The following is a 19,626-nucleotide window of genomic DNA, read 5'->3' on the forward strand; positions in this document are numbered from 1 at the left end:
CCATGCATGGAGGGTTCCACCCCAAGTCCAGCACCCTGAGACTATACACTAAGCGGAAAGAGGGAGGCCGAGGGCTAGTGAGCGTCAAGACCACGGTCCAGGATGAAACATCGAAAATCCGAGAATACATCAGAAAGATGGCCCCAAAGGATGAACTGCTAAGTGAATGTCTCAGGCAGCAGAACCCTGAAGAGAGTGCAGAGGAGGAGGAGGAACAGACAACCTGGAGAGACAAACCCCTACATGGCATGTACCACCGTCAGATAGAGGAAGTGGCTGATATCAAGAAATCCTACCAGTGGCTGGATAATGCAGGACTGACAGACAGCACAGAGGCACTAATCATGGCAGCACAAGAACAGGCCATAAGCACAAGAGCCATAGAGGCCAGGATCTACCAGAGTAGATCAGACCCAAGATGCAGACTGTGCAAAGAAGCCCCTGAAACAGTCCAGCACATAGTAGCAGGGTGTAAGATGCTAGCTGGATCAGCGTACATGGAGAGGCACAACCAAGTGGCTGGGATAGTATACAGGAACATCTGCAACCAGTATGGAATAGAAATACCCAAGTCCCAATGGGCCATACCACAGAAGGTGGCTGAGAACAACAGGGCCAAGATTCTGTGGGACTTCAGCTTCCAGACTGACAAACAGATCCTGGCTAACCAACCGGACATAGTGGTGGTGGACAAAGAGCAGAAGAGGGTGGTGGTGATAGATGTGGCGATCCCAGCTGACGCCAACATCAGGAAGAAGGAACATGAGAAACTTGAGAAGTATCAAGGGTTGAAAGAGCAGCTGGAACGGATGTGGAAGGTCAAGGGTTGCGTGGTCCCCGTGGTAGTGGGGGCACTTGGGGCAGTAACCCCCAAACTGGGAGAGTGGCTCCAGCAAATCCCAGGAACAACATCTGAAGCCTCAGTCCAGAAGAGCGCAGTCCTAGGAACATCGAAGATACTGCGCAGAACCCTCAAACTCCCAGGCCTCTGGTAGAGGACCCGAGCTTGAGGATGACATGGATACCACCCCCCCCGCCGGGGGTGAGAAGGAGATTTATTTATATATAAAATCAAGCACTTTGAGTGTACTCATTATTTCTTTAAGCCTGCATTTGCCATATATTCTGAATATCACCTGCTGTGATTTGTTATGTAGTACGTCCAAGTGTCTTTATGCAGCCACCAGGCTACATCAGAAACATGTCCCTCACAACTCACTCACATGGATCCTCTCCTGCTGCTGCTTGTAGTGGGAGAGTTTTATAAAAATCTTCGGCTTCCTGTGGTGTCAAGAAGATATAAATCTTCTTGTCATACAGGATCCTGAGCCTGCAGGGGTTGTGTAAGAATCCACGGAAGGCGTTGATGTTGACAAACAGCTTTATGATCGGGTGAAACCCCCGTCGGATGCGTAACGTCTCCGCGTAGAGATCTTGAGCAAATGTGATCTTGGCCCCATCGTGCATGATTTCTAATTTCCTTGTCACCTAGTACACAAGTTCCTTCTCTTGGAGATTTAGAAAGCGGACCAGCACCTCTCTGTTTTGGTTTGGTTTCCTCGAGGCCATTGTGCGATGAACCCGCTCCAATATAAATGACTTTTCTGGTGGTAGTTCCAGCCATCTTGGCAGCATGTCTGTAATAAAGTTGAGGAAAGTTTGTTCTCCCTCTGCTGCCTCTTTTAAGCCAAATATTGCCAGGTTCTTTCTCCTTCCCCTGTTCTCCAGGTCGTCTGTTTTGGCCTCAAGGAAAGTGATTCGCTTGGTAGCTGATTCCAAAGCTGTCTCAGCTTTCTCTAGTGCCCTCTCGGTCTGGTCAATGCGAGTTTCAGCTTCTTTGACACGAGCTGTATTAGTCACAATATTTTGTTTTATCTCCATCACAGTACCTTCAAGTGCAGCTAAAGCATTTGCCATTCCGGTCAGTTTTGTGTCGATATTATCCAACTTTGTTCCAAAGTCTGACCGTAATGATTTTAGCTCGCTTAGTACCTCCATTATGTTAGCCATATGAGCATCTGTGTTGCTCAATGGACTCGACGGAGTTGTTTTAGTGCCTTGCTTGCGTCCACGAGTAAAAATGTCGCACTGTTTCACCGCCAAGGACTTTGACATACCACACTGTACCTTTATTGAGAGTTGTTTAAAGTTTGTAAGGGTATTTAAAAAAAAAAAAGCAGCCCACGGTTTCGGAGCTTCTCCACTAAGCTGCCATCTTGGTCACGTGACCCCCGAAACCGCCATGTTTGATGTAGCCTGTATGTTAGTCACCAATCCTCCCTCCAAATTGTTTCACACAGCATGTACCCTGACACAGTACACCGCTACAGCCAACTTCCAGGTTTGCTTTGTCTTTATTAAAGGAGAACTGAAGGCAAATTTTTTATTATTAAAATTCTATTTATCTCATTTTATTAAATACAGGAATGCAGTTTTGATCGCTATTTTGTCACTGCTATAGCAAGTTCTGAGTGTTTGAAATATGCTCTGTAATATATCAGTCCATATGTCAAAGCAATGTCCATAAACGAGATTTGCTGAGACCTGTGCGAGACATCATAGGACGGAAGTAAAACATACAGTGGAAATCCAAGTGACCAACATCTGCCAATGTTGTCAAAAGACGCGCGCGCCCTCTTTCGAATGCTGACGTAATCAAGCCGGAAGTTTTGTTTGTTTTGATAGCAATCAGGAAAGTTTGAAAAAAGTAGGCAGTAATCGTCATTTAAACTCGCTTTTGTGCAATATTTCGTTTGGAAAACAGTTTTCAAAATGGCGGCACTGACACCTGGCTGACACTTCACGTTTCGAAGTCTCACACAAGTCTCGTGAAAATCGTGCGGATAAGTGATGTGTGCCGTGGACCAAACAAACTAAACTCAACATGGCTAAAAACCGAATAGGCCAATAAATTTAATATTTAATTGCAATTTGCTGGCAATACGAGTCATGATAAAAGGTTTCTAAAACCGAAAATGCAATTGAATAACACATTAATGAAGAAATAAAGCAAGTTTAAAAATGACTTCAGTTCTCCTTTAAAGTGCTAAGCTTAAATTATATGATATTTATTATTTACAATTTGCTAACTAACCAGAGCTTTGAGACTTACAGTATCTTGATGATCAAACAGCCCTTACATCTTAGCGTAATCTCTTCTTCTTGCTTCACAATTGCTGTATTATAAACGATTGATATATTAATTTTGGTTGTTTTGTCATTCCTGAATGTTTATATTGCACTTTTATTTAATTGCCATTCGTTCTAAGATACTTTCATGGAAGTTTCTTTTGTTTGTTTATATGTCGCAACTGTTAGTTACTAAGGAGACACAATTCTCATTTTTCTCATTGAAATTGGTCTTTGTAGCTTTATTAGTCAAATATATATGAAAACAGTAATATGTGATATCAAATGGACTTTTAATAATTTGAGTACGTTTTTAGGAATAGATTCCACTCTTAGTCGGCAAAACACATGTTGTCAAGCAGGGCAAGAGGCATAATCCCCTGGTTAATTAATTCGGCAAATGCGTAATTATTGACAGTCGGTTGAATTTGTGAAATGATCAGAAGTGACTGAAGTTATCTATGAAGGTGCCCACAATTCAAGATTTGTTATGGCTTCACTACAAATATCCAAAGACACCAAAGAATCAGATTTTCAGTCCACGTTTCAGGGATCAACAACTGATCCTTAACATGCACAGCAGCAGAAATTCCAGCTTCCAGTCCCGAAGCAATCATAATAAACCCCTTCCTATATCAAGGGGAGTTTTTTTTTTTAATTATTGTGGCCATAATCCAGAGTTGTGCTCAAGAACTTCGAGTTGTGCTAAGAAACTTTGGATTTATGCTAAAAGATTTTGGATTTGTGCTGAAAGACTTGTGCTAAAAGACTTTTGTGCTAAATAACTGGATACCCTTCAAGACAGAGTAAAGTATAATAATTTGGAACAGTGATTTCTCAACAGCCTGATACATCGCTGGATATTTATCCCAGAACGCAGGTTACATGCATCTGCTTGAGTGACCTTGATGTGATTTCTAGCCCGCATTAGAGACAGATCTTTCAGCTAATGGTGTGCCTTGCTCTGTATATGCATGCTGTCCATTGATTCTGTATATTTGTCTTTCTTTCTGTTGCTGCATTTGTAAGGATCGCGTCATCAAAGAAGTAACCTTGATAGCGAGGTGATGAGAAATTGTGTACTTTGTGTTCTGCATTTGATGTGGGTTTGTGTAAGCGTGTGAGAGATACAAAGAGAGGGTTCTTTAAAGAGAGCGAAATTAAATTAATCATTTTTTGATGTATGTTCTTTTAAGATGGGACATTAGGCAAGACTTCATTTATATCAAGGTGATATATAGTTATAGAAGTAACTACCGTGGGCTTTCATTTATACAGATAATGTGAAACAACAAAAAAAGGGTCAAAGGAAAATATAAGGAGAATTCTGACCTTGACTTAATCAGCCAACTGAGAAACCCTTCAAAAAGTCATGAAATCAGTCTTGTGAATAGATCCTTTGGTATTCTGTATGAATCTCAACTGACACTGATGGAAAAATATTATCAATGGCAAGCTGTTACTGTTCACTCTTTGAAATAGGGGTACAGTAGGAGTCCATTTCTGTCCGCCAAGGTCCAATCTACACTAATGCACCCTCTACGGCTCATTATTAGCCCTCAAGGTAACTATGTGTACCTTTTTAGGGCCAAAAAGCTACATATATATTCCCAATCAGTATGTAAAGGGTACAAATAAGTACCTTAGAGGGTCCTGCCTCAGGGACAAGCCACTGTAGCCTTAAAGGTAAAATAATATACTTTATTTTCTGAGAGTGTTAGTGTGAACACAAAGAAGTTCATTATTTTCCTTCCAGTATGTCCTGAAGTGTTTTATTCTTTTTATACCCCAGCAATTTGCCAATTGTTTCATTATATAGTAATTAAACAATGGCACAATGTCTCATCTCATCTCATTATCTCAAGCCGCTTTATCCTTCTACAGGGTCGCAGGCAAGCTGGAGCCTATCCCAGCTGACTACGGGCGAAAGGCGGGGTACACCCTGGACAAGTCGCCAGGTCATCACAGGGCTGACACATAGACACAGACAACCATTCACACTCACATTCACACCTACGGTCAATTTAGAGTCACCAGTTAACCTAACCTGCATGTCTTTGGACTGTGGGGGAAACCGGAGCACCCGGAGGAAACCCACGCGGACACGGGGAGAACATGCAAACTCCACACAGAAAGGCCCTCGCCGGCCCCGGGGCTCGAACCCAGAACCTTCTTGCTGTGAGGCGACAGCGCTAACCACTACACCACCGGCACAATGTCATACTTTAAAAAAAAATCAAGTTATAGTTACATTTAAAGTGCATATTCTGGACCAATTTCGTGTTTTTTTTTTATATGAAAGAATGTCCCTTTACACACTCATCCAGAAGGATAATTTTGCACAAAGCCATCTGTCTACAGCAGAAAAAAAATAAAATAACAAAATGCATCTGGAAAAATCCCAAGGGAGTCTGGAGCCAGATTCGTGACGTCACCTGCGGAAGCGCCAGCAGGCTGCGAGAACTTTGCACGGTTTCAGTGCACAGCCTGTGTAGACCAAGCGCTCCCATTTCTCTCTCACTGTCCGGTCTTTGGGGAAACGATGAGTACTAATCCCATCAAGATTGGTGTTGCTACACCCTCCTACGATACATCTGTTAACCATTTTAATAATTACGCGATAACATTGAAGAAATTTGCAGAAAACCACCAGGTCGTTTTCTCAAAAACAAATCAGCGCTGACATAGGATTTAGAAGGAGGCGTCCTGCACGCGACATCACGAAAATCAATGTTTGCCGGGCAATTCAAATGGCAAGTTTTTTCAGAGGTGGACCAATTCGCCTCAAATGGCTTGATTTCAACTGAATTTTTCTGGTATTGCGCAAGGTAAAAAAATTGCAGAGAATGCAGAATGTGACAGATATTTGACCAAAGTTTAATATAAAATAGGAGAATTACAGTGATCTTGCTCCTGAATTTACCCGCGATATGCACTTTAATGTTGTGGAAGAGCCGCAAAACAAGGCATTTCTGTTACTCCTTATACAATAAATGTTATAGCAGCTACTGTATAAGCCATTGTTCCCTCAGTTTCTCTTCCAGTTAATAAAACAAACAAACAAACAAACAAACAAACAAACAAACAAACAAACAAACAGAAATGTCACTTGTTACTTAGAAAACAGGGGAAATCTCCTCTGTACTGAAGACATGATTAAAAAAAAAAACCCAAACCTGGATCGAAAAACGGGGCGGCATGGTGGTGTAGTGGTTAGCACTGTCGCCTCACAGCAAGAAGGTCCCGGGCTCAAGCCCAGTGGCCGGCGAGGGTCTTTCTGTGTGGAGTTTTCATGTTCTCCCCGTGTCCGCGTGGGTTTCCTCCGGGTGCTCCGGTTTCCCCCACAGTCCAAAGACATGCAGGTTAGGCTAATTGGTGGCTCTAAATTGACCGTAGGTGTGAATGTGAGTGTGAATGGTTGTTTGTCTCTGTGTCAGCCATGCAATGATCTGGCGACTTGTCCAGGGTGTACCCTGCCTCTTGCCCGTAGTCAGCTGGGATAGGCTCCAGCTTGCCTGCGACCCTGTAGAACAGGATAAAGCAGCTACAGATAATGGATGGATGGATTGATTGAAAAACCTCTGGCTGTTACAAAGCTCTGAATTCGCGCTTACTATAGAACCATTAATGTAGAATAAGTGCATTCGGCTCATATAAATGTATGCTTTGCCTTCAGCGGACATGACTGACACAGGTGATGAAAAGTCACTCAATACCTTCTGACCAATCAGATTAAAGAATTCAACTATGATGTGGTATAATTCAAAAATAATAAACAGTAAATGACATGCACAGTGTTTACAGGACCATGTCTTTCTCAAAGCTGGTTAGTAAAGGAAAGACTGTGTGAACTCTCCTGTGTAGTAATAAATGGATGCTGCTTCCTTGCCAATGACCTTAGTCAGATATTTTCTATAGCTGCTGATCAGTTCTACACAGCAGTCAAGTGGTAATTTGGGCCAATACTCTGTATAAATCTACATTACATTACAAGCATTTAGCACACACTCTTATCCAGAGCAAGGTACAATGAGCACACACACATACCCAGCACCTATGGGAGCAGTTGGGGGTTAGCTCTAGGTGCTAAAGAAGGCAACTGGACTTGCTTGAAATTCTTGAAGACATTTCACCTCTCGTCCGAAAGGCTTCTTCAGTTCTGTCTGTCTAGTGGGGAGTTCCAAGTATTTATCCTCTCGTGGACCAAAAACAAACCTAAGGAAAGTTGTTGAGGTCACATGGGTTGTTAACCCTCTCAGTCATCCTGTAGGTGTTACAGTCACTGGAGGCCAGGTGTGAACGGTGTTAGCAGCCTAGAAGGTCATTTGGGTGATCTGTGGGTCATTGGCTCTCTCTACCATCATATGAGTCATCACAAGTTGGGGGTTAGGTGCCTGGTTCAAGGGCACTTCAGGCATGGATTTTCCTGCCTGTCCAGGGAATTGAACCTATAACCCTTTGGGCCCAAGACTGCTTCTCTAACCATTTAAGACTCTCTGTGAAAACTTTGCAGTTTTAAAATGAGAAATTTATTTGCTTTGTGCCACTCAGTCCTCCTGCCATGGTGTGTGACCCCACTTTAATGCTGAACTCCGAACAGAACAATATGGTTTTTTTTTCCCAAAGTTTTAACTTTTGCCACAGAGTGTATTTCGATCAGTGCTGATGAAGTCTGCCTTTTATTTGTTACCTCACCCGCAATGGAGTAAGTGGGGTGAGGTATTGTAATCAGTGCAGTTTGTTACCTTGCCTGGGATGGAGTCCATGGCAAGGTATTGTTTTCAGTGTGGTTTGTTTGTTTGTTTGTTTGTTAGCAATATTACAGGAAAATGGCTTGACCAATCTTCATGAAATTTTCAGGATAGATGGGCATTGGTCTCAGATAGAACCTCCAACATTTTGAGGGTCATCCAGTCAAGGTCAAGTCACCAAAAAGGTAAAAATCTTTTTTTTTCGCGATATCTTCCTTCATATTCATCATATTTTCTTCAAACCAGTTCCAAAATGTTCACCTTTCAATTCTGCTTCCATTGATATGCTACATGATGGGGTATCTCTCATAGTTTTCTTAGTGGCTGGGGGTAAAATGTCAGGGGGGGTCAAGGTCATTGCTAATATTTGCATATTTTCCATTATAACCCAAAAACTGTTAGAGATAGAGAGATGTTTATCATTTTCAACATATAGGAAGTCGTATATGGGCTTTCATTTGGCACCATGACCTTTGACGTTGTTTGTTTGTTTGTTTGTGTGTGTCAGTCTGTCTGCTAACAATCTAGCATCTAGACGGTTGCACCGATTGACTTCAAATTTTCTGGGTAGGTGGGCAATGGTCTGTAGATTACCTGATTAAATTTTTTGGGGGTAATTGGGTCAAGGTGAAGGTCAAGGTCACCGGAAAGGTCAACCTTTCGGTCAAAATAACATATTTTCCATTATAACTCAAAAACCGTTGCTGACAGACAAATGTTTACTTTTATGAACATATAGGAAATCCCATATGGCCTTTCATTTGGCACCATGATCTTTGACTTTGAGTGAAAATGAAAGGTCAAACTCAAAGTCACGGATTTTCAGAGGGCTATAACTTGAAAACGGTTGATGGTAGACAGATGTTTACCATTATCAACTTATAGGAGGTGCCATATGGGCTTTCATTTGGTACCATGACCTTTGATCTTGAATGAATCTGAAATGTCAAGGACTATAACCTGACAGCTGATGATTGAGAAATATTACCATTATCAACATATACACTGAGTGCAGAATTATTAGGCAACTTAATAAAAACCAAATATGTAGCCATTTCACTTATTTATTTTTCACCAGGTACACTGATATGACAACTCCAGATTTGCAAATAAACATATCTGACATTCAAACACAAAACAAAAACAAATCAGTGACCAATATAGCCACCCTTCTTCATGAGGACACTCAAAAGCCTTCCATCCATAGATTCTGTCAATTTCTTTATCTGTTCACGACCAACATTGTGTGCAGCAGCAACCACAGCCTCCCAGACGCTGTTCAGAGAGGTGTACTGTTTTCCCTCTTTGTAGACCTCACGTTTTATAATGGACCACAGGTTCTCTATGGGGTTTAGGTCAGGTGAACAAGGGGGCCATGTCATTATTTTTTCACCTTTCAGGCCTTTACTGGCTAGCCATGCAGTGGAGTATTTGGACGCATGAGATGGAGCATTATCCTGCATGAAAATCATGTTCTTCTTGAAAGATGCTGACTTTTTCCTATACCACTGCTTGAAGAAGGTTTCTTCCAGGAACTGGCAGTAGGTCTGGGAGTTGAGTTTGAGTCCATCCTCAACTCGAAAAGGTCCAACAAGCTCATCTTTGATGATACCAGCCCATAGCAGTACTCCACCTCCACCTTGCTGGCGTCTGAGTCAGAGTGGAGCTCTGTGCCCATTACTGATCCAGCCACAGGCCCATCCATCTGGCCCATCAAGAGTCACTCTCATCTCATCAGACCACAGCACCTTAGAAAAATCAGTCTTAAGATATTTCTTGGCCCAGTCTTGACGTTTTATCTTGTGTGCCTTACTCAGTGGTGGTTGTTTTTCAGCCTTCCTTACCTTGGCCATGTCCCTCAGTATTGCACACCTTGTACTGTTTGACACTCCAGGAATGTTGCAACTCTGGAATATGGTAGAACTGGATGCTAATGGCTGCTTGTTAGCTTCACGCTTGATTTTCCGCAGATCATGTGCAGTTATTTTGCGCCTTTTTTTTCCACACGCTTCTTTCGACCCTGTTGACTATTTGCAATGAAACGCTTGATTGTTCGGTGATCACGTTTCAACATCTTCACAATTTCAAGAGTGCTGCATCCGTCTGCAAGACATCTCACAATTTTAGACTTTTCAAAGTCTGTCAGATCTCTCTTCTGACCCATTTTGCCAGAGGAAAAGAGGTTGCCTAATAATTATGCACACCTGATATAGGGTGTTGATGTCATTAGACCACACCCCCTCTCATTACACAGATGCACAGCACCTGATATACTTAATTGGTAGTAGGCTTTCAAGCCTAAACAGCTTGGAGTGGGACAACATGCATTAAAAGGATGTTGTGGTCAAAATACTCACTTGCCTAATAATTCTGCACTCAGTGTAGGTATAAAATAAGTGCTGCTGGGTGAGGTTTGTTTTGCCTGACAACACTTATCTATCTATCTATCTATCTATCTATCTATCTATCTATCTATCTATCTATCTATCTATCTATCTATCTATCTATCTATCTATCTATCTATCTATCTATCCTTTCTCGAGCAGGATGATTTGCACTAGAACCTTCTATCCATTCCAGTTTGTTCAGTGTTTGTTTCTCAGTGCCACTACAGTGCTCGCTTTGGGTACTATTATCTGTAATTGTCAAGGAACTAATAGTACTTCTAGGTGGTGCTTGTTCCACTTTTTGTTGCTGACCAATTATTAGCACTCCATCACACAATGTGCAACACCATACACACAAACTAGAGACCCACTGATACTGATACTGCTCTGATACCATACTCATTTACTTGTACTTGTTCTTGTGAAACTTTCTTCAATACCACATTACACTATGTGACATAATCCTAGTGTACATTGTTCAATGGTTAATGAACGTACAAGAAAAAGGCAGTAATCTGGATTGATTTCACTATCAATGTTCAAAGCAAAGCAGACTGCAAGCTGTACTCTTCAAAAATATAAAGAGGAGGAGCTACAGCATCTCCAATAACACACCTTATAAGTTACTTCTGGGGCGGCACGGTGGTGTAGTGGTTAGCGCTGTCGCCTCACAGCAAGAAGGTCCGGGTTCGAGCCCCGTGGCCGGCGAGGGCCTTTCTGTGCAGAGTTTGCATGTTCTCCCTGTGTCCGCGTGGGTTTCCTCCGGGTGCTCCGGTTTCCCCCAAAGGCATGCAGGTTAGGCTAATTGGTGGCTCTAAATTGACCGTAGGTGTGAATGTGAATGGTTGTCTGTGTCTATGTGTCAGCCCTATGATGACCTGGCGACTTGTCCAGGGTGAACCCCGCCTTTCGCCCGTAGTCAGCTGGGATAGGCTCCAGCTTGCCTGCGACCCTGTAGAACAGGATAAAAGCGGCTAGAGATAATGAGATGAGATAAGTTACTTCTGAGTGTGAAGCAGTGAAGCAAGTGTTCAGATAAACTGCCACTCATGAGAGCTCTTCAGTTCTGCGAGCACAAGCACTGAGGCACACATGCTTCCTTTCCCCTCTCTTGCCACGGTCTACACTTTGCTTGCGAGTCAAGGTAGATTTCATGGCACGTTTGTGTACAGTTTTACTGACCATGCTCTGTGAGGCTGCTCTGTTAATACCCTTTAAATGCTATAACCTTTTCTTAAACATAAAACTCAGCCCCAGGAGTTCATTGCTAGCAGGACACTGCAGCTACTGACATAGAAAGAGCTAAATGAAATGTTCCATGATGCCCCTGATGGCTTAATACCGGAAAGGTTAATTGCTTTTGTTATCATTATTGACAACTACCAAATATGTACTCAAAAAAAAAAAGCTATTGATGCATCTCTAACATCCGTATTTTTATTTTGCAGAAAAAAATACATACTTGTTTGTGGTGGTAAAAGTTGTGCTGGTTCTCTCACTTTAAAAAACCTTCAAGGTATAATTTTTCAAGAGTCATACAAAACAACAAATGGTTTTATAGCACAAATGAACTGAACTGAAGAATTTTCACAGTCCGATTATATGAAGTACAACCTCACGAGAGTTTTAGTGCATTAATTACATCCTTAAAATATTCCATTTTTTGTTTTGTCATTGCTTGATATTAGGATAATCTTAAATTATCGTAATTTGATGATTATCCTTGATGTTTTGTCACTTATTGCAGTTATTACTTCTGCTGGCTTTGTTGGGAGGTGGTTATGTTTTCGCCTCTGTTTGTTTGTCTGTCTGTTCGCAATGTAACTCAAAAAGTAGTGAACAGATTTTGATGACGGGTGCTCCGGTTTCCCCCACAGTCCAAAGACATGCAGGTTAGGTTAACTGGTGACTCTAAATTGACCATAGGTGTGAATGTGAGTGTGAATAGTTGTCTGTGTCTAGGTGTCAGCCCTGTGATGACCTGGCGACTTGTCCAGGGTGTACCCCGCCTTTCGCCCGTAGTCAGCTGGGATAGGCTCCAGCTTGCCTGCGACCCTGTAGAAGGATAAAGCGGCTAGAGATAATGAGATGAGATGAATGAGATTTTGATGACATTTTGAGAAAAGGTGGGCCATGGGGCAAGGAACAATTGATTAGATTTTGATGCAATCCAAATATGTGGCTTGGCAGAGGTATGCACTCCATTGAGTGCCCTTCTAGTTAATCCTGAATTTCAAAAGCCTTTGTCCACAAACTTTTTCTTGGGAAGTTTAAGTTGAACCTGTTGAAGCTGGCTCACCAAATGGCTGTAAAGGAATAATATCAACCAGCACGTTTTCCTGATTGATGATGATGGAGACACTTACTCTTGTCTCTCTAGTTAGTGGAAAATGAACTAGAAGCCCAAATTTTCTTGTCAACATCCAGAGTTGTCTGGTTCCTCTCAGGGTTTCTTCCTCATATTGTCTCAAGGAGTTCTTCTTGCCACTGTCAAGTCTGGCTTGCTCTTTGGGATCTAAATCTATATCCTTTTGTACTTTGTGCTTCATGACATATCTATTGTTCAAAGCACTCGACAGATAAAATTGAATTGAAGAGTCCTTCAGATCACCATTTGTCACCTTTTTTTGCTCATGATTCTACAGTGAGCTCCTGTGTTTATCCTTGTTGGAGATCCACAGTTAGTGACAGCAGTAGGAGAATTAAATGTCTCCCTTCTCTAAAATCCCTGCTTGACTGAGGACTGATCTTCGTTTCAGCAACTTTTCAAAGGTCCTTTGACATCTTTTCTGATCAAGGCTCTATTATACTCAACAGAATTCTCTTTTGAGCAGTTCTGTCGCAGAGTCCAACAATGAGGTGCGTAAAAAATGGCTGTAGTTCAGCAACTGTAGTTTTTTTTAAAACATGTACCAGCTTAGCTTCTGTAGTAGATCCTTGGTTGCAGTTTATCCAGTCAGCTGCATGAATGCAGCTCATCAGGTCAGAAAGATACGGAGATCAGAAAAGTACATTTTGACAAAAATAGAATATTTTAAGGGGCGGCACGATGGTGTAGTGGTTAGCACTGTTGCCTCACAGCAAGAAGATTCTGGGTTCAAGCCCAGTGGCTGATGAGGGCCTTTCTGTGTGGAGTTTGCCTGTTCTCCCCGTGTCTGCATGGGTTTCCTCCGGGTGCTCCGGTTTCCTCCACAGTCCAAAGACATGCAGATTAGGTTAATTGGTGGCTCTAAATTGACCATAGGTGTGAATGTGAGTGTGAATGGTTGTTTGTCTCCATGTGTCAGCCTTGCGATGATCTGGCGACTTGTCCAGGGTGTACCCTGCCTCTTGCCCATAGTCAGCTGGGATAGGCTCTAGCTTGCCTGCGACCCTGTAGGACAGGATAAGCGGCTACAGATAATGGATGGATGGATGAAAGGATGTATTTCCTGTACATTATCCATTATCCATGTATCCATGAATGTATTATCCATACATTCATTATCCATTTTCTTTGTCATGATTCTATGGTGAGCTCTTGCATTTATCCTTGCTGGAGGTTATCCATCAGGGTAATGGGGAAAGCTAGAGCCAATTGCAGGGTGAACATGTACACTAACAACCATTCACATTGACCCCTGTGAGCAATTTAGAGTAGTCAGGTCTTTGGACTGTTGGAAGAAAATGTAGCACCTGGAGGAAACCTATGCAGGCATGGGGCGAACATCCAACCGCCACACAGAAAGGTCCCCATCAGCTGTGAGGTTCAAACCCAGAAACTGCTTACTGTGAGGTGACAGTGCTAACCACTGCACCACCATGTTGCCTCTGATATATCGTATTGTATCATTTGGTTACAGTGCTGTCCTGTGCAATGTGTGACACTTCACCAATTGAAATTCCTTGTACACTCTGTACTCGGCCAACAAATTCATTCATTCATTCATTCAAATGGTCTTTTTTTGCAAACTGTCCTTTTTTAAATTGTTTTATTTATACAGTGTCTTGCAAAAGTATTCATCCCCCTTGGTGTTTGTCCTGTTTTGTCATATTACAAGCTGGAATTAAAATGGATTTTTGGAGGGTTAGCACCATTTGATTTACACAACATGCCTACCATTTTCAAGGTGCAAATTGTTGTTTTATTGTGACACAAACAATAATTAAGATGAACCCCCCCAGAACTCTGGCGTGTGCATAGGTATTCACCCTCTTTTGTATGAAACCCTTAAATAAGAGCTGGTCCAACCAATTCACTTCATAAGTCACATAATTAGTTGATTAAGATCCACCTGTGTGCAATCATAGTGTCACATAATCTGTCACATGATGTCTGTATAAATCAACCTGTTCTGGAAGGACCCTGACTCTGCAACACTACTAAACAAGCAACATGAAAACCAAGGAGCACTCCAAACAGGTCAGAGACAAAGTTGTGGAGAAGTATAGATCAGGGTTTGGTTATAAAAAAATATCCCAAACTTTGAATATCCCAGGGAGCACCATTAAATCCATTATAGCAAAATGGAAAGAATATGTCACCACTACAAACCTGACAAGAGAAGGCCACCCACCAAAACTCACAGACCGGGCAAGAAGGGCATTAATCAGAGATGCAACAAAGACACCAAAGATAACACTGAAGGATCTGCAGAGATCCACAGCGGAGATGGGATGATCTGTCCATAGGACTACTTTAAGCCATACACTCCACAGAGTGGGGCTTTATGGAAGAGTGGCCAGAAAATTCACTTTTTTAATTTTTTTTTCTTGAAGCAAGCATGTTTGGAGTTTGCCCAACAGCATGTGGCAGACTCCCCAAACACATGGAAGCACAGTTTCTGGTCAGAGGAGACTAAAATTGAACTTTTTGGTCATCATGGGAAATGCCATGTATGGCGCAAACCCAACACCCTGAGAACAAATCAAATCAAGTTTATTTGTATAGCGCTTTTAACAATAAACATTGTCGCAAAGCAGCTTTACAGAATTTGAACGACTTAAAACATGAGCTAATTTTATCCCTAATCTATCCCCAATGAGCAAGCCTGTGGCGACGGTGGCAAGGAAAAACTCCCTCAGACGACATGAGGAAGAAACCTCGAGAGGAACCAGACTCAAAAGGGAACCCACCCTCATTTGGGCAACAACAGACAGCCTGACTATAATATTAACAGTTTTAACAGGTATAACCCTCAACTGTCCTCATGGGGCCATCCTTCACAGGAGCGGTGCGATAAAACTCCGACCAGACACAGGGCACCAGGATGGATCAAGCAGGTCCGAGGGGCAGAAGAGGCCAGCATCTCAATCCCAGGATCAACATGTAACTCAGAGGGACAGATGGGGGGGGGGGGAAGAGAGAGAGAAAGAAAACACATTGTTAGGTATGCCCTAAAAATGACAAGTATTAAATCTGTGTGGTAGGCTCGCAGAGACGAGAGTCTTTACATCAGGCATAACACACAACAATGGCATGTTAATATGGTAAAATATATCATGACCTGCTCTGGCTGGATGCTTGATTGGGTGATGGGAGCACACTCCTCAGCAATGATGAGATGCAGATGGGACCCTTAGGGCTGGCCAAGACAATTCAGTTACATTTCACCGGGTCTGGGACATGCGACAGAATGTCTGACAGCCGATTCCCTGCAGGCTACGATAGCCAGTCGAGGTCTCCACCCTCTCCACCAAAAGATTTCCTGTTGACTCCATGTAACTCATAGGGACAGATTTGGGAGAACACCATTCCTACAGTGAAGCATGGTGGTGGCAGCATCATGCTGTGGGGATGTTTTTCATCTGCAGGGACAGGAAAGCTGGTCAGGACTGATGGAAAGATGGATGGCACTAAATACAGGGCAGTTCTGGAGGAAAACCTGTTTGAGTCGGCCAGAGGTTTGAGACTGTTCCAGCAGGATAATGACCCTAAACATACTGCTAAAGCTACACTGGAGTGGTTTAAAGGGAAACATTTAAATGTCTTGGAATGGCCTAATCAAAGCCCAGACTTCAATCCAATTGAGAATCTGTGGCATAACTTGAAGATTTCTGTACACCAACACAACCCATCTACTGTAACTTGAAGGAGTTGGAGCAGTTTTGCCTTGAGGAATGGGCAAAAATCTCAGTGGCTAGATGTGCTAAGCTAATAGAGACACACCCCAAGAGACTTGCAGCTGTAATTGCAGCAAAAGGTGGCTCTACAAAGTATTGACTTTGGGGGGTGAATACCTATGCACACTCCCGAGTTCTGTTTTTTTTCGTCTTAATTATTGTTTGTGTCACAAAAACAACTACAACAATTTGCACTTTTAAAGTGCATGTTGTGTAAATCAAATGGTGCTAACCCCCCAAAATCCAGTTTAATACCAGTTTTTAATGCAACAAAACAGGACAAACACAAAGGGGGATGAATAATTTTGCAAGACAGTGTATACAATCCTGATCTCACACACTATAGTGCAATATATTAGACCACCTTACACTGGGACCACTGTTCTCGCGACAACTAATCAACATTTTAGAAATGTTAGTTTATATTTTGCTTTGGGAGATGTTTTCTAATTGTCTAGAAACAAGTCATCGCTTCATAATCACATACATAATTAGCTTCGTGGTGACTGTATTTGGGCCTCCTGCCCATGGGATTAATTTGGAAAAATGAGGTACGTTCAGTCAGTGCTGTTAATCAGCTCGCCCCAGCCCCTGCTTTGCAGAGTGGGTGGCCAAATGACAAGCAAACAATGAATTAATTTTTTAATGCTTGTACAGAGCAGCATGACATTAACTCTGGAGAAGAATGCACCGCCCTTCTGCCATGTGAAGATTTATCCTGAGGAATTCTGGGAACGAGAGGAGGAGTATTAACAACAACGGGCCTCATTGTTTGGCGGAAATCACAGAGAATAGAAATAGGGTGTGAGTTTAAGTGTGGACACCTGCCAGTATCAGGAGTGGGTGTCCTGTCGCATCACATTTACACATCATAAGGAAGTCATTTATTTCTGCACTGACACTTCCTTGTCTCCTTATTTATTTATTTATTTATTTATTTAACTAACTAATTCTGTCATGTTCTGCTTGAGAGACCTCTTTTCACCATTCTCCCCCCCCCTTTTTTTGTACCACACCTACAACTCCTTCTGCCTTTTCATTCTCTCATCACTGCAGTTTCATGGTGGGTAACGGTGAAGTTGTGGTCTATTTCAGGTGGAACACTGGAAGGTCCTGTTTGTCTGCCAGTGCTAATCACCAGCTAGACAAATGGAGGTAGACACTTTGAGTCAATGTTTATTTCACCTGTCTGCATGGTACACACCACTGGGAAATGCAATAGGAGCACACAGCATTGGCTCTGGCTGGAAAGTGTTCAAGTGGATGGAGAGAGAGAGAGAGAGCATTCTTGGATCAAATGTGGTGGAAATCTATTATGGACACCAAAATCACCCTTCTGCCTTTTTTTTTTTTTTGCACAGTTAAATATGGAATGGTTGACCAAAGCAAGACCGGACTGGCTACTACAGTATGTCACATTAAAAAGCAATGTTTTGACACACTCATTTTATTCTGATTCTTTTTGGGATGGCATGGTGGTGCAACAGTTAGCACTGTCGCCTCACAGCAAGAAGGTTCTGGGTTCAAACCTTACAGGTTTCTGTGTGGAGTTTGCATGTTCTCCCCGTGTCTGCGTGGGTTTCCTCCGAGTGCTCTGGTTTCCCCCGCAGTTCAAAGACATGCAGATTTGGTAAAAATACTCAGCCACTGGGGTTGCACAAGCCAATACATACTTATGGGCCTTTTCCACTACCCTTTTTCAGCTCACTTCAGCTCACTTCAGCCCAACACAGCTCGCGTTTCGACTACCTCAGAGCAGCACGACTGAGCTCACTTCAGCCTTACTCAGCACCCAAAACTCGCACGGTTTTGCAGTGGGGCTGAAGTGAGCCAAACCGAGCCGAGTGGGGCTAGGGGCATGAGGAGACACTCCCCTGTGCACTGATTGGTGAAGAGGAGTGTCCTCACATGCCCACACGCCCCGCGAGCACGCTGGGAACCACCATCTGTAAACACCGTAAACCCGGAAGAAGAAGAATTACGACAAATTACGCGCCTCGCCTCATCTATACGCTCTTGCCAGTATCTGTTGGCGTTGTCGGTGACAACAAGCCACAGCACCAAGACCAGCAACACTAACTACTCCATGTCCTCCATGTTTATTGTTTACTATCCGGGTCGTGAGACTACCGCTTAAAAGGTCACTGATGTCACTGTTTGCACCGCCTAACGACATCACGTGACGTCCACCCACTTTCGCTAACTCCACCCAATGTGTCCACCCACTTCCAGCCAGCACGGTTCAGCGCGGTTGTAGTCGAAATGCAACGCCAACAGCCCCACTCAGCTTGACTCAGCCCAACTCAGCACGGCACGGCTCAGCCCAACTCAGCCGCGTTGGTAGTGGAAAAGCCCCATTAGTGCCACTCCCAAGCCTGGATAGATTGGGGAGGGTTGCATCAGGAAGGACATCTGGTGTAAAACCTTTGCCAAATCAAATATGTGGCTCATAATGATTTGCTGTGGTGACGCCTAACAGGAGCAGCTGGAAGAAAAAGTAGAACATTTTATTCTGATTCTTTTGTTTTTCATTCAGTAACCACTTTATCCTTATCAGGGTCACAGTGGATTCAGGACCCAATGTGGGTGTGAAGTAGGAATACATTACATCCTCCATTTCATCACCATGCACACACATTCATATCTCAGGGCAATGTACCATAGCCAGTGCTCCTAATGGCCTTATTTTGGAGGCGAAAGGAAACCAGAGAACCCAAATGAACCCAACAAGGACACAGCGAGAACATGAGAAACTCCACACAGATGGTAATCTGAAGTCATGATCGAACAAACATCCCTGGATATGGGAAGCAGCAATGTTACCTGCTGTGCCTCTTCTGTTTTTAGTTAATCTCGTTTTTTGTTTTTCTATTACAACCTCTTTTATTCTTGTTTTTAAATGCGTAATTTGTATTATATTTATATTATATTTTAATAATGGGGGTTAAGGATCAAATCAAATCAAATCAAGTTTATTTGTACAGCGCTTTTAACAATAAACATTGTCGCAAAGCAGCTTTACAGAATTTGAACGACTTAAAACATGAGCTAATTTTATCCCTAATCTATCCCCAATGAGCAAGCCTGTGGCGACGGTGGCAAGGAAAAACTCCCTCAGACGACATGAGGAAGAAACCTCGAGAGGAACCAGACTCAAAAGGGAACCCACCCTCATTTGGGCAACAACAGACAGCCTGACTATAATATTAACAGTTTTAACAGGTATAACCCTCAACTGTCCTCATGGGGCCGTCCTT

The sequence above is a fragment of the Neoarius graeffei genome, chromosome 1, assembly GCF_027579695.1.
Source record: "Neoarius graeffei isolate fNeoGra1 chromosome 1, fNeoGra1.pri, whole genome shotgun sequence".
NCBI lineage: Eukaryota > Metazoa > Chordata > Actinopteri > Siluriformes > Ariidae > Neoarius > Neoarius graeffei.